This window comes from Oncorhynchus clarkii, chromosome 18 (assembly GCF_045791955.1).
Source record: "Oncorhynchus clarkii lewisi isolate Uvic-CL-2024 chromosome 18, UVic_Ocla_1.0, whole genome shotgun sequence".
Lineage (NCBI taxonomy): Eukaryota > Metazoa > Chordata > Actinopteri > Salmoniformes > Salmonidae > Oncorhynchus > Oncorhynchus clarkii.
Window position 1 is genome coordinate 25,340,301 of NC_092164.1, and position 13,653 is coordinate 25,353,953.

Consider the following 13,653-nt stretch of genomic DNA (forward strand, 5'->3'; position numbering starts at 1 on the left):
CGTCTCAGCGTATATACTGGCTGGCCACCGATAACCCGGGGGGAGAGATGGGCCTGGAGACAGAAAACAAAGGACAGTGAGACACGGGCTTAATCCTAGACACATGGAAGGTAGGGTGAATACGGAGGGTACGGAGTAACACAAGATGGACAGCAGTAGAATTCAGGACTCTGGAGATGGGAAAAGGTAGTGACACGAGGCCAGAAGGAGCTTGCCGTGGAGTCTTGTTCTGATTACACACTGTGCATGCGGCAACGAAGGCAGAGACGTCAGGGACCTTTGTGGGCCACCAGAAATGTTGTCGGAGGAAGGCTAGTGTATGACGGGACCCTGGATGACAGGCCAGCCTGGACGAATGAGCCCATTCCAGGACCGGACTGGATTAGGGACAAACAGCCGGTTAGCCGGGCCCCCTTCAGGTCCCGGATAGGAGCCTTGCGCCTCGCGGACCAGGTTCTCAATACCCCAATCCACAGTGGCAGCAAGACATGAGGTAGGGAGAATGGTTTCAGAGGTCGTGGGTGTTGCAGAGGAACTCTATTGGCGGGTGGGGGCATCAGGCTTCACATTATTTGACCCTGGGCGGTAGGAGAGGGTGAAGTTAAATCTGGTGAACAGGAGAGCCCACTGGGCCTGCCAGGTGTTGAGGCGCTTGGCTGTATGGAGATATTCCAGGTTATTGTCAGTCCAGACCAGGAATGGCTGTTCTGCTCCTTCCTGCCAGTGCCTCCACTCTTCCAATGCCATCTTCACCGCCAGGAGTTCACAGTTACCAACATAGTAGTTCCTTTCAGCAGGATTGAGACCATGGGTCTGGAAGGCACAAGGATGAAGCTTCTGGTCCTGGGCAGATCACTGGGACAGGATGGCCCCCACTCCAACATCCGAAGCATCCACTTCCACCACAAATTGATGCGAGGGGTCCGGATGGATGAGGATGGGTCCTGTTGTGAACCGATGCTTCAGGTCCACAAAGGCTTTGTCAACAGCTGGAGACCATTTGAACGGTACCTTGGGAGAGTTGAGTGCCGATATGGGGGCTGCCAGGGTGCTGTAGTCCCGCGTGAAACAGCGGTAGAAGTTTTGAAACCCATGAAACCGTTGCAACTGCACCCTGGACGTTGGTTGAGGCCAATCCACCACTGCTTTCACCTTTCCAGGATCAAGCTGAACATTGCCCTCAGCAATGACATATCCCAGAAAGGTGATTGTAGAGTGGTGGAACTCACTTCTCGGCTTTCACGAACAGTTGGTTCTCCAGGATGCACTGAAGGACCTGTCTGACATGAAGAACATGTTCTTGTGCAGATCGGGAAAGAAACAGGATGTTGTCAAGGTACACAAACACAAACCGGTTTAGCATGTCCCGAAGCACATCATTGACCAAAGCCTGGAAAATAGCGGGGGCGTTGGTGAATCCAAATGGCATGACCTGGTACTCATAATGTCCACTGGATGTGTTGAAGGCTGTCTTTACCTCCTCACATAATCCGTGCAAAAAAGTATCGAAAAGAGACTCCGGATTCCAGGCACTATTGGCGGCCAACGTGCGAAAATCAATGTGTAGTCTGCCACACTACAGGAGTTTTGAAGTAAGTCAAGTAGTTGTTGTGTCTTTACTATCATTAACTGAAGACTTATAGTTTTTATCAAAGATTCTCTGTAATTAAGTATTACGCGATTAGACTGATTAATCATGTAACCGTAATTACTAGGAAGTCGGGGCACCAAAAATAAAAATATTCAGATTACAAAGTTATCATATCCTAAAATAACTTTTCAGATATTTTATCTGATCAATTAGTCTTCGAATTAATGAATTATTTACTTTACCTTACGTTAGTCTCATTCCAGTCTTCAATATGAGTTATCCATACATCAATTGTCTTAAATAATTTATTTATTAGTAACTAAGTAATTCACAGAAATGCATAAACAAACAAACAAACAAGGCAAATGTGGTTACATGAAATGATAGGAGAATGGCTTGTTAGACAAAAGGGGAAGTGGGGGTCGACTAAGAAGTCAGTATAGAGTGATAATTATAACAATTGAAATGCTAATCCTTTGCACTTGAACACTCACTCATTTGGGAACAATTGCAATCAATATATATATTTATGCTCAGTGTGTCGTCTTGATCGCTGGTGAAAAGTTCATTTCTTTTGTAGAATTGTCCGTCTCTCTCCCTCTCTATGTCGGTTGTGGTTAGAGGGTCTTGTTCAGAGTGACATTTGTTATAGAATGGATCTTTCGGCGGTTGTCGTTCTTCGTGTTCAATGATACCGAATTCCTAGCTGCAGACTAGTAATTCATATCAAAGACCTGTTCTTATTCTGTCGGTATCGATAGTCTAAGAGTTCAACCACGTGGTATGTTTAACATGGTCTGCAACCTTTAGCCATCTCGAAATTGAGGTTAGCTCGGTCTGCTGATAATTTCTCAAAGTTGGGTTTTATTCGGAATGGCAGAAAAGGGGCTGTCCCAGGAGGCCTGATCCTAACTGTGCTCAGGGCGGTCCTCTGATTTAGTTCAAATCAAAAGGGAATTGTATTTTTCTCCATTAAACAATCCAAAATCATATTACACAATTATACAAACAGTATCATACTCACTCATTCATCTTATACAACAATTAGATGTAAACCTCATATCTGAGGCTATTTAATAAACAGCGTTATGGTAATGTAACCACACCGTCTCCCATGATCTTCCCCAAGTTGTGACAAACGGACCAGTTCGTAGCTGGATTCTTCACCTATCTTTTATACTTTCCGGAACATGAAATTTCTTCGTACATCAAGTTCTGTGAGGTGGAAGGATTTCCTTTGTTCTCCATGAAAATCTACTCTCTCTATACTGTGTGTGCATGAGGAGATTCTCAGGAATTTACAACGTCTCTCTGACCACAGCAACCTAGTTGAAGGAGGAAAGGGGGAGGCAGGGAGAGGGGGATGGGCTTGCTATACCCAAAGAGGCCAACGTCATGACACAGTTTACTGGCCGCCTTTCTCCCGGAAACTCAAATACCTTTCTCACTTTTGCAATGAATTCATCCAGATGACCACAAATGGCACAAATGGCAAACCCCGTAAGGTACAACGATTCCTCGTATATCGCTCTGGAGGTGGTAAGCGGGGTTCTCGGGGAGCCGGGATAGACTGTACAAACTCACCACAGATAGGGGAAATATTACTGAATGATTGGGGTTTTTCAGAGGTGTCAGGTAGCCTCTGAGCTAAGTCCCTGATTAGCTCCATAATAATCTTTAACCGATGGACGTGGCGTTCCGTCAAGGACCCGAGCCCTTCCAAAAGGCCCTGTACCAACTCCTCATGTCTCCCAATGGTGGCTCCCTGCAGAGAGACAGCCTGGCGGAGCTGGTCCAAGTCTGCTGGGTCGGTCATGGCCAGTTCATACTATCAAGGCACAAGGCGAGACCCAGATGCAGACACAGGAGGTAGATGGTTGGAGTCTTACAATGTTTGATAATCCAAAGGGGTAGGCAAGAGAATGGTCGTGGACAGGCAAAAGGTCAAAACCAGATCAGTCCAGGAGGTACAGTGTGGCAGACAGGCTTGTGTTCAAGGCAGGCAGAATGGTCAGGCAGGTGGGTACAGAGTACAGAAACAGGAAAGGGTCAAAACCGGGAGGACTAGAAAAGGAGAATAGCAAAAATAAGTGCAGGAAAAACATGCTGCTTGACTTGACTAAACATACAAGACGAATAGGCAAAGAGAGACAGGAAACACCGGGATAAATACACTGGGGAAAATAAGCAACACCTATAGGGGGTGGAGACAATCACAGGAACAGGTGAAACAGATCAGGGTGTGACAGAAATTAACATTAAATTCTCTGGCAACAGCTCTGGTGGACATTCCTGTTGTCAGCATGCCAATTGCACACTCCCTCAAAACTTGATACATCTGTGGCATTGTGTTGTGTGACAAAACTGCACATTTTAGAGTGGTCTTTTATTGTCCCCAGCACAAGCTGCACCTGTGTAATGATCATGCTGTTTAATCCGTTTATTGAAATGCCACACCTGCCAGGTGAATGGATTGTCTTGGCAAAGGAGAAATGCCCACTAACAGGGATGTAAACAAATTTGTGCACAAAAATTGAAAGAAATAAGCTTTTTTGTATGGAACATTTCTGGGATATTTTATTTCAGCTCATGAAACATGGGACCAATACTTTACATGTTGTGTTTATATTTTTGTTCAGTGTAGTTTACTAATCCCAGGAAAATCAGATTGATTAAATTCTCTGCTCTGGAAATTAAACTCGTCTGAATTAGGAATATAGAGACAGGTGGAGGTGGGATTATAGATGACAGATTTCCCCAGATTGGGAATATATGCCCGTTCACACTCAAACAAGCATACTGTATGGATCTACGCAAACATACACAATAATAAAAACATGCATGAATAAAAATATCACAATTTGTAATGCATTTATTCCTGAAACACCACAATTTGTGTTAAAGTGTTTAAACTCTTAAATCCTCACCACTTAATTATGGTGTTAACAATGGACTGGCTATGTATAATGTTATATTCTAAACAGGCAAGAAGGTATTTGGTAAAACATACATAAATAAATACAAACAAACACACACACACACACACATTGTCAAAACCTTCCGCCGAAGTCGGTTCCTCTCCTTATTCGGGCGGCATTCGGCTGTCGACGTCACCGGTCTTCTAGCCATCGCCGATCCACCTTTCATTTTCCATTTGTTTTGTCTTGTTTTCCCACACACCTGGGTTACATTCCCTCATTATGTGACGTGTATATAACCCTCTGTTCCCCCCATGTCTGTGTGTGGAATTGTTTGTTGTAAAGTGTATGTGCATTATAGACTGGTTTGCGGCGGGTTATTTCAACCCATAGCCTAGATTTGGATGGAGAACACTCTGAAGTTTCTAAAACTGTTTGAATGATGTCTGTGAGTATAACAGAACTCATATAGCAGGTAGAAACCTGAGAAAAAAATCCAACCAGGAAGTGGGAAATCTTAGGTTTGTAGGTTTTCAAGTCTTTGCCTATCCAATATACAATGTAAAATTTGGTCCGATTGCACTTCCTGAGGCTTCCACTAGATGTCAACAGTCTTTAGAACCTTGTTTCTACTGTGAAGGGGAGAAAATAAGAGCTGTTTGAGTCAGGTGTCTGGCAAAATGCCATAAGCTCAGTCTCGCACGCGGCCGTGAGCACGAGCTCTGTTTCTTTTCCTTTCTAAAGACAAAGGAATTATCCGGTTGGAATATTATTGAAGATTTATGATAAAAACATCCTAAAGATTGATTCTATACATCGTTTGACATGTTTCTATGAACTGTAATGGACCTGTCGTCTGAACTAAGTGCCTGCGCTAAACGTGCAAACAAAAAGGAGGTATTTGGACATCAATGATGGACTTTATCGAACAAAACAAAATTTATTGTGGAACTTGGATTCCTGGGAGTGCATTCAGATGAAGATCATCAAAGGTAAGTGGATATTTATAATGCTATTTCTGACTTCTGTTGACTCCACAACATGGCGGGTATCTATCTGTATGGCTTGTTTTGGTCTCTGAGCGCTGTACTCAGATTATTGCATGGCTTTTCCGTAAATCTTTTTTGAAATCTGACACAGCGGTTGCATTAACCTCTTGAACCTCTGGGGCAGTATTTCATTTTTGGATGAAAAACGTTCCCGTTTTAAGCGCAATATTTTGTCACGAAAAGATGCTCGACTATGCATATAATTGACAGCTTTGGAAAGAAAACGCTCTGACGTTTCCAAATCTGCAAAGATATTATCTGTGAGTACCCCAGAACTGATGCTACAGGCGAAACCAAGATGAAACTTCAAACTGGAAGTGAGCAAAAGTTTTGAGGCGCTGTTTTCCATTGTCTCCTTATATGGCTGTGAATGCGCCAGGAACGAGCCTACACTTTCTGCCGTTTCCCTAAGGTGTCTGCAGCATTGTGACGTATTTGTAGGCATATCATTGGAAGATTGGCCATAAGAGACTACATTTACCAGGTGTCCGCCCGGTGTCCTTTGTCGAAATTGGTGCGTAATCTTCAGCTGCAAGCATTCTTCCATGGGATTCAGAGGAGAAAGCAGACTTCCACGAACGTTATATCATCGAAGAGATATGTGAAAAACACCTTGAGGATTGATTCTAAACAACGTTTGCCATGTTTCAGTTGATATTATGGAGTTAATTTGGAAAAAAGTTTGGCGTTTTGATGACTGAATTTATTATTATTATTTATTTATTTATTTTTTTCGGTTTTGAACAAACCTGAGCGATTTCTCCTACACAAAGAATCTTTTTGGAAAAACTGAACATTTGCTATATAACTGAGAGTCTCCTCATTGAAAACATCCGAAGTTCTTCAAAGGTAAATTATTTTATTTGAATGCTTTTCTTGTTTTTGTGAAAATGTTGGCCGCTAAATGCTACGCTGCTACGCTAGCTATCAATACTATCAATACTACACAAATGCTTGTTTTGCTATGGTTGAAAAGCATATTTTGAAAATCTGAGATGACAGTGTTGTTAACAAAAGGCTAAGCTTGAGAGCTAGCATATTTATTTCATTTCATTTGCGATTTTCATGAATAGTTAACGTTGCGTTATGGTAATGAGCTTGAGGCTGTATTCACGATCCCGGATCCGGGATGGCTAGTATCAAGAGGTATTAAGGAGAAGTATATTTTTTATTCAATGTGTAACACTTGTATTTTCATCAACATTTATGATGAGTATTTCTGTAAATTGATGTGGCTCTCTGCAAAATCACCGGATGTTTTGAAAGCATAACGTTACTGAACATAACGCGCCAATGTAAACAATATAAATATGAACTTTATCGAACAAAACATACATGTATTGTGTAACATGAAGTCCTGTGAGTGTCCTCTGATGAAGATCATCAAAGGTTAGTGATTCATTTCATCTCTATTTCTGCTTTTTGTGACTCCTCTCTGTGGCTGGAAAAATGGCTGTGTTTTTCTGTGACTAAGTGCTGACCTAACATAATCATGCGGTGTGCTTTCGCTGTGAAGCCTTTTTGAAATCGGACACTGTGGTGGAATTAACAACAAGTATATCTTTAAAATGGTGTATAATACTTGTATGTTTGAGGAATTTTAAGTATGAGATTTCTGTTGTTTGAATTTGGCACCCTGCACTTTCACTGGCTGTTGTCAAATCGATCCCGTTAATGGGATTTCAGCCTTAAGAAGTTAGTCCTGAGGAGACTGAACAAGGTGTGTTACAGGTTACAGCTCCCCCCAATTACCGTATTAACCCCTCGTTCCATGTGTCTCTCCTCAGGCCGGTGGTGGCTGATCTGCTATAGGAGTCTGAGGTGCGGGACGTTCCTGCGCCCCCTCTGGACATCGAGGGGGTCCCGGCGTATGCCGTTCGCTCCATACTGGATTCAAGGCTTTGGGTGAGGGGCCTTCAGTACCTCATGGAGTGGGAGGGGTACGGTCCGGAGGAGAGATGCTGGGTTCCGGTGGTGGACGTGTTGGACCCTTCAATGTTGCAGGAGTTCCACCGTCTCCGTCCGGATCGCCCTGCGCCTCGCCCTCCGGGTTGTCCCCGAGGCCGGTGTCGGAGCGCTGTTGGAGCCGCGCGTCAATGGGGGGGAGGTACTGTCATGACTTCCGCCCGAAGTCGGTTCCTCTCCTTGTTCGGGCGACATTCTGCAGTCGACGTCACCGGTCTTCTAGCCTTCACCGATCCACCATTAATTTTCCATTTGTTATGTCTTGTTTTCCCACACACCTAGTTTACATTCCCTCATTACGTGACGTGTATATAACCCTCTGTTCCCCCCATGTCTGTGTGTGGAATTGTTTGTTGTAAAGTGTATGTGCATTGTAGACTGGTTTGCGCCGGGTTATATATATTATATATATATATATTATAACCCATATTCTGGTGTTCTGGGTCGGTTTTGCCTCATTAAACTGCTCCGGTTATTACCCAGTTCTGCTCTCCTGCGTCTGACTTCCCTGCAGCCAGTTACACACCTCTAACACACACACACACACACACACACACACACACACACACACACACACACACACACACACACACACACACACACACACACACACACACACACACACACACACACACCTTCTTCACCTTCCTTTGCCTTGTTTATCTCTAAAGTCTTATTTTCCTTTGCTGCAAAGGTGACAAACAGAGAGCAAAGTAGCTCTGCAGGGGGAATATAAGCAGACATTAACACACACACACACAAACACACACAGGGTAATGAGAGCTGGAGACACACAGACCGATATGTGTGTGTGTGTGTTTGAGTCTTCGCCTTGTTCCGTCAGAGTAGACACAGAGACGTGCTGGCAAATCTGTATCAAACCTCAGCCACAGCAGGAGGTGTAGTTCTCCCAGGTAATGGTTAAATGACGAGCAGATGAACTGTCATCCTATTGATTTAAGTGTTTTGTTCCAGCCAGTCACTATTAACTTTGACTTGTTTTGTCCCTTATAGTCACAGTGAGGTACTGAATAAATAGGTGGGTGTAACAAAATACCAGGAATTCAAAGGCCCTTTTGTTTGTTCGATGTGTGTGATGACAGACAAATAGAGGTGTTACCTTGAGTACAGACATAAATGGTTATGTCTGTACTCTGCGCATGGGGCCTTTCTGCTTTTGTTTAGTGCATACAGTATCTGTTGTCAGAGCATTAAACTACATAAACTACTATCCATTTAATAAAACATAACAACAAAGTTAGCCTTTTTCTAATCTCCATACCATCTGCTGAATGTTAACCATTGCCCCTGACCTGATCTTTGACACTGGGGCTAATCAGTTGTCCCGACACTCATTTTGCAAAGTTGTTTCCAATTACAGGTAGGTTGTGGGTGGCTCAAACCTTTTCTCATTCCTGTGTTCACCTCTTTGGCCACTTTGACATGTTCTCCCTCAACCCAGTGTACAAGTCTAAGCCACGGTATCAGAGTCCTCAGTAGCCTGGTCTAAGGGACAGGTTTTGAGGTCCGTGTGGGTTTTGAGGTCCGTGGCCTTTGACCTGTTCACTGGAAAACACTGTTAGAATCCCCCTTCTCTGTTCTCGCCGTCTCACTCACTCTAACTCACCTCCTCTCTCTTTCCCTCACTCCCGCTCTTTCTCCCTCTCTTTCTCTCCCACTCACCTGTATCACTGCCTGGTATGGCAACTGCTCAGCCTCCGACCGCAAGGCACTACAGAGGGTAGTGCGTACGGCCCAGTACATCACTGGGGCCAAGCTTCCTGCCACCCAGGACCTCTACACCAGGCGGTGTCAGAGGAAGGCCCTAAAAATTGTCAAAGACTCCAGCCACCCTAGTAATAGACTGTTCTTTCTGCTACCGCACGGCAACCGGTACCGGAGCACCAAGTCTATGTCCAAGAGGCTTCTAAACAGCTTCTACCCCCAAGCCATAAGACCCCTGAACAGCTAATCAAATGGCTACCCAGAATATTTGCATTGCCCCCCCTCTTTTACACCGCTGCTACTCTCTGTTATTATCTGTGCATAGTCACTTTACTAACTCTACCTACATGTACATATTACCTCAATTACCTTGACTAACCGGTGCCCCCACACATTGACTCTGTACCTGTACCCCCTGTATATAGTCTTGCTATTGTTATTTTACTGCTGCTCTTTAACTACTTGTTACTTTTATTTCTTATTCTTATTCATATTTTTTAAACTGCATTGTTGGTTAGGGGCTTGTAAGTAAGCATTTCACTGTAAGGTGAAATCTCCATACCAGTTCTATTCGTTGTATTCGTTGTTGTATTCGGCACGTGTGACTAATACCATTTGATTTGATTTGACTTCCACTCCCCCCTCTCTCTTGCTGACCCCCCCACCTCTCTCTCACCCCCTATCCCTATCCCTCCCTCTCCCTCTCTCTCTCTCTCTCTCTCTCTCTCTCTCTCTCTCTCTCTCTCTCTCACTCACTCACTTCCACTCCCCTTCTTTCTCCCTCTCTCTCACCCCCCCCCCCCCTCTCTCACCCCCCTCCCTTCCCTCCTCCCTTACTCCCACTCTCCCTCTTTTCCTCACTCCTGTTGGTTTAGCTCTATCCTATCAAATAGGATTTTGTATCCCAAACAGTGTCACGGTAAATTCATGTTTGATCCTCTGCCAGCGGTGGCATGGTCCACGGATATTACGGTTCATTGTCTGACCTGATGCTTTTTTAAAGATGTAATGCTTTATCAATTACTATTAATGTTCTGTAAATAGGTAAATACTTGCATTTTCTCAGATCATTTACATAAAAACGAATTTGTTGTATTTCAGTGCGCAACAAAAACATAATCGTTTCACTACCTAGAAGGTGCCAATAGGTCTTTGAAAGTGGCAGGTAGCCTAGTGGTTTGAGCGTTGGGCCAGCAACCGAAAGGTTGCTTGATTGAATCCCTGAGCTGACAAGATGAAAATCTGCCCTTCTGCCCCTGAACAAGGCAGTTAACCCACTGTTCCTAGGCCGTAATTGTAAACAATAATTTGTTCTTAACTGACTTGCCTAGTTAAATAAAGATTTAAAAAATATATATATAAATATTTCCCCAAATATTTTCGTGAAATAATTAGGTGACGATGAATGTTTTTTTTACTGAGACTAATCCAATTATATATTATTTTTCTTGCCAAAATAAAAAAGCTTTTACAAAAAAATTCCACACGAAAATCCACCCTAAACACAAGAATTCTTCTCTGCCCTAGTATCCTGTCTCCCTCCCCAGCTTCCTCCAGCGAGTTATATTTGGCTTTTTTGCCCCTCATTACAGAATTGTTTATCAATAGGTGCACCAAGTGTCAGTCGTTTTTCTCATCAAACAAGGTCTGACAAAGAGAGTGCGGTGCATGGGAAAGAGGCAGCTAGGTGAAACTAATGCCATAGATGTTTGATTCATCAGGGGCTTATTGTTAACAGGGACGTCTGATTGTAAAGGCTCAGTCAAGCAAAAGAGTGCAGAGTAATCAGTCGGATTTATAGTTTGCAGGGTTCAGAAAAATCAACGGCACCGGCAACGTTTTGGTCTGGCCGAGATGGGTCTGACCAACCACCCCCCCCCCCTAACACACGCACGGGGGCACGCATATGGTGCACACGCACACACACACACACACACACACACACACACACACACACACACACACACACACACACACACACACACACACACACACACACACACACACACACACACACACACACACACACACACACACACACACACACACACACACACACACCAGGCAGCTCTACTAACCTGCACCCTGCATGCCAAATAAGGGCTTCCTGTCAGGTGGTAAGAGGTACAGTGGGATTGCAGCTGTATGGCGTGGCCTATCAACCTATCATACCTTCTGACCTTCTGCTTTGTACTCAGCTGTGTTCTTGTTTTCCTGTTCTTCCTTGTGGACAAAGTTTGTATTTTTGTTATTCCTCGCTCACCTCGAGAGATCAGGGGGCACAGAAATAGGGTCAGTGGTGTGGCGGGGGTTGGGAGTCAGTCGGAAGTGTGTGTGTGTATGTGTGTGTGCGTGCGGGTCTGTATTTGCGCATGTGAGGAAGAGAGAGAGAGAGTAATAGAGAAAGAGAGCAAGAAAGAGAGATTAAGAGAGTAAAATGGACAGAGAGAACGGGTTAGATGGAGATGGACAGAGGGAGGGAGAAAGAGGAAGTGAGGGAGGGAGGAAAAACTGCCAAGTGTATGAACACATGCTATGATGCACGGGATTCCTCAAAGCTGGCTTTGTGTTTCCACATTCTCAGATTTTGAGAGAGAGAGGGAGAGAGAGAGATGGGCGACTACGCCCACTCCTCCTCCTGCTTCATCCACCCACCACCACCCATCCCCCAACATCTGTCACACACTGCCTACCCTGCCCCTGACATCCCTCTCTACAGCTCTGCCCCCTCCCCTTTTCACTCTGTACCTTGCAAATTAGAGACAGGCCTTATTGAGAGGCAGATGTAGGCCTCCTAGCGAATGAGCGGTAAGCTGTTGTACTTTAAGCCTAATGGGAAGTTTTATATGCAAGAGGCCTTGAACTGATTAGTATAATTCCTGCTTTAATACAGCAGTCCCTCCAGATTAAGGTAAACCAAATGTTGCAATCAGAGATTAGTGTACCTTGCTGGTTATTAACATCCCTGCTTGTTCCCAGCAAAACGCGTCAGAGAGAAGAGAGAGAGAGAATGAGAGAGAGAGAAGGAAAGTGAGAGAAGGAGAGAGATAAAGAGAGAAGGAGCCTTACTGAAGCTGTGCATTTATTCCAAGGGAGCTCCCAAAACAACGCTGGAACTTGAGCTACTGCACCTGTTGGGATCTTGGCGGTGTGCGCTAGGAAGGAGCTTGCTATGGGGGAGGTGTGGGGACTGGAGTGGAGAGAGTAGGGAGAGTGTTCAGAAGGAAGCAGAAGTGTTCTAGCTGAAGTACCTGTGCACCTGTTTGGTCGTGTCACGTCTTCAGGGGAGATGCTCTGCCAAATGTCACATCCGGACTGGACTCTTAGAACACTTTGTCCGTCGACTCCGCTCAACACACTTGGCCTCTTGTGTCTCTAATCCCATTTCCTTCCACTTCAAGACGCACAACATAAAACAAACACGGGTCAGCAACAAGCGGCACATGCAAGACAGACGTGTTAGGCTTCATAAACAAGACGTTTCTTCTCACAAATATCCCAAAGATGTGTCTGTGTCGGGTGTCTAAAAACATTGCCGAAAGAGAGCAACCTTGTGTTATGTTTAACTATTGGCTGTAACATGTTTGCTGGCTGAATATGTGCCAGGGAATTTGTCTTTTGGTTAGCATTGTTTGGAGGAACATAATTGGAGTTTTGCAGTTCAGTGAGAATGCTGAAATGCCTCGGCAGCATTTCCATAGCTAACTCGCTCGCTAAGAGCATCTATGAGATCTACCAAAGGTGGCAACGCCACTCCTTCTGCCTCTCTGACATTGGTGAAGACGGTTCGCTAGCTAATCCTCTATGATAATTCAGGATATCAAGGTCAGCTGTGTGTCAGAGGAGAAGCCATTATTATGGACACTGACCCAAACAAACAGATAATTAGAATACAAAACAACGCTTCACCCCCCCCCCCCCCCTCCCCCTGAGTACGTGCAGGAATATTTTTAGACGATTTGAACATCAAATGGCATGTTTAGACATTCTGCGCTGCGTTCCAGTTCACCTGAGTATCGGACGGTTGATTGCAGACAGGCTAATAGGTGAAAGGTTGACAACACTTGACTCATCAGCCGCTGCAATCGTCTATGCAGCTTTAATGTCGAGCCCAGGCTTCCCACTGTAGATCCCATTAACCTGGCAAAGACCATTTAAACACTCCGACTGAAAAGCCTATTAGGTTCAATTTGAAGCTCTTTGTTAACTGGTCTATACCGTTCGACTGAAGTGATCCTTAAATGACCGTGTCATCTATCGTGTGTAGTTAAACTTTCCGCTGAGGAAATAACAAAATGTCGACATTAGCACAGACGTCGTTGGTACAAGGTGTTCAATGATCGGTACCAACTGACTGTTGACGAGAACATTGTACTATCTGAACCCTTGTCCACATGCCAGTCAG